General features: G+C 38.4%; 1 protein-coding gene across 4 annotated transcripts in view; it reads left to right on the top strand.

Moving 5' to 3' along the window:
* Positions 1-2,500, top strand: part of LOC135091433 (uncharacterized) — a 20,246-nt gene that overhangs the window by 2,702 nt on the left and 15,044 nt on the right. The gene's annotated exons all lie outside the window — the stretch shown is intronic.

Here is a 2,500-nt window from a genome sequence, read left to right as displayed (position 1 = left end):
GTTACTTCTCGTGGCTTCATCTGCTCTCAGTCGTTCGTTTCTCGAGATGTGTGACTCCCTGGGTTTTATTCAGTGGGTCACATATCCAGGATTGGAAAAAAAAAAAAAAAAATCCGGATTAAAAAAACAACATACTTTTTTTTTTGGGTGGCTTACTTTTTTTTTTTTAGGGGAGCGTTCTATTTTTTTTCCTTTATTCTTCCTATTTATATCTAAATCAATTTAAATGAATAATTAAAAAAAACTATCTTGAGTGAAACAAAAGGTTTTAAGTTTTTGTTTTTTTTCCATGCATGAAGGGCAGCGGCCAAGAGCAACAAAAATATAATGGAGGAAAAAAAAAAGGCCCACTGAGGTGCCAGTCCCCGAACTGAGTCGAAAGCGGTTGTCAGAAATCACAGGATAAGTGTCTTGAAACCTCCCTCTTGAAAGCAATCAAATCATAGGAAGAAGGAAATACAGAAGCAGGCAGGGAGTTCCAGAGTTTACCAGAGAAAGGGATGAATGATTGAGAATACTGGTTAACTCTTCCATTAGAGAGGTGGACAGAATAGGGGTGAGAGAAAGAATAAAGTCTTATGCAGCGAGGCCGCGGGAGTAGGGAAGGCATGCAGTTAGCAAGATCAAAATAGCAGTTAGCATGGAAACAGCGGTAGAAGATAACAAGAAATCCAACACTGCGGCGATGAGAGAGAGGCTGAAGACAGTCAGTTAGAGGAGGAAAGCTGATAAGACGAAAAGCTTTTGATTCTACCCTGTCTAAAAAAGCGGTATGAGTGGAACGCCTCCATACATGTGAAGCAAATTCCATTCATGGACAGATAATGCCCCTGTACAGAGTTAGCAGCTGGAAGGGTGAGAAAAACTGGCGGAGACAACTCAGAACGACTAATTTCACAGAAGCTATTTTAGCTAGAGATGAAATGTGAAGTTTACAATTCATACTATAAGTAAAGGACAGACCAAGGATGTTTAGTGTAGAAGAGGGGGACAGTTGAGTGTCATTGAAGAAGAGGGGATAGTTGTCTGGAAGGTTGTGTCGAGATGATAGATGAAGGAATTGAGTTTTTGAGGCATTGAACAATACTAAGTTTGCTCTGTCCCAATTAAAAATTTTAGAGAGATTAGAAGTCAGACCTTCTGTGGCTTCCCTGCGTGAACTGTTTATTTCCTGAAGAGTTGGACGTCTATGAAAAGATGTGGAAAAGTGCAGGGTGTTATCATCAGTGTAGAAGTGGATAGAACAAGAAGTTTCTGTTAAAAGATCATTGATGAATAATAGGAAGTGAGTGGGTGATAGGGCAGAACCCTGAGGAACACCACTGTTAGTAGATTTAGAAGAACAGTGACCGTTTACCACTGCAGCAAAAGAAAGGTCAGAAAAGAAACTTGAGATGAAGTTACAGAAAGAAGGATAGGAGCCGTAAGAGGGTAGTTTGGAAATCAAAGCTTTGTGCCAGACTCTATTAAAAGTTTTTGATATGTCTAAGGCAAAAGCAAAAGTTTCATCAAAATCTCTAAAAGAGACTCAGTAGAGAAAGCTAGATCACCAGTAGAGCGGCCTTGACGGAACCCATACTGGCGATCAGGTAGAAGATCGTGAAGTGATTAATGTTTAAGAATCTTTCTGTTGAGGACAGATTCAAAAACTTTTGAGAGGTTGGAAAATAAAGCAATAGGACGGTAGTTTGAGGGTCACCCTTTTTAGGAAAAGGTTGAATGTAGGCAAACTTCCAACAAGAAGGAAAGATAGATATTGATAGACAGAGTTGAAAGAGTTCAGCTTAAGAAATAGATGAGATGACAGTGGTGCCATCAGGTTGAAATAAAGGAGGGAAAGATGAAGAAGCAGTTATTGATGTTTTTGGGGAGGTGCCAGAAAGGGAGTTAGATGTTGAAAGATTTTGGCACTTTCTATTAATGAAGAACAGTCACTTGTTTGGGTCATGGTGATACAGGTTGGTCCGGTTGGACAAAGCCTGTGTTAACGTGTACTATACAGGGAATGAACTTTAATGTTGGGTTGAATTTAGAAATTTAAATATTCTGTATAAAGGTGTTGTTACCCTTGTTATAACTAACTGTAAGAGTTATATTGCTGCAATCAGAGACCGCAGACGTTTCCACGACTACATACGATAAGATAAGATTGACTGAAATACGATATAATAAAATAATATAAAAATAAAATAAATCTTTGGAGATTTATCTCCATCCTCCAGGGATGTTTCAGGGAGTTCACTATTACTGAGATAATAAAAATCCTAAATAGATTGACGCGCTTCCGGGTACTGTACTCAAAAAGTGTTGTTGTTGTTGTTGTTGTTTATACTCGTGTTTATAAAAAGTATATATTAAGGTTCCCATACTTTGGAAAATGCCTCATGTTTTCCTTCTTTTAAAAGGTGGTATGTACTTCAGTTCATCTAATTACAGACCCATCAGCATGACTTGCGTGTGCTCAAAGACCTTTGAAAGAATTGTTGTCTCTAGACTTTAA

Source organism: Scylla paramamosain, chromosome 37, assembly GCF_035594125.1.
Source record: "Scylla paramamosain isolate STU-SP2022 chromosome 37, ASM3559412v1, whole genome shotgun sequence".
In the NCBI taxonomy this organism is placed as follows: Eukaryota; Metazoa; Arthropoda; class Malacostraca; order Decapoda; family Portunidae; genus Scylla; species Scylla paramamosain.
Note: the sequence above shows the minus strand (reverse complement) of the source record. Positions and strands in the feature narration are given on the sequence as shown.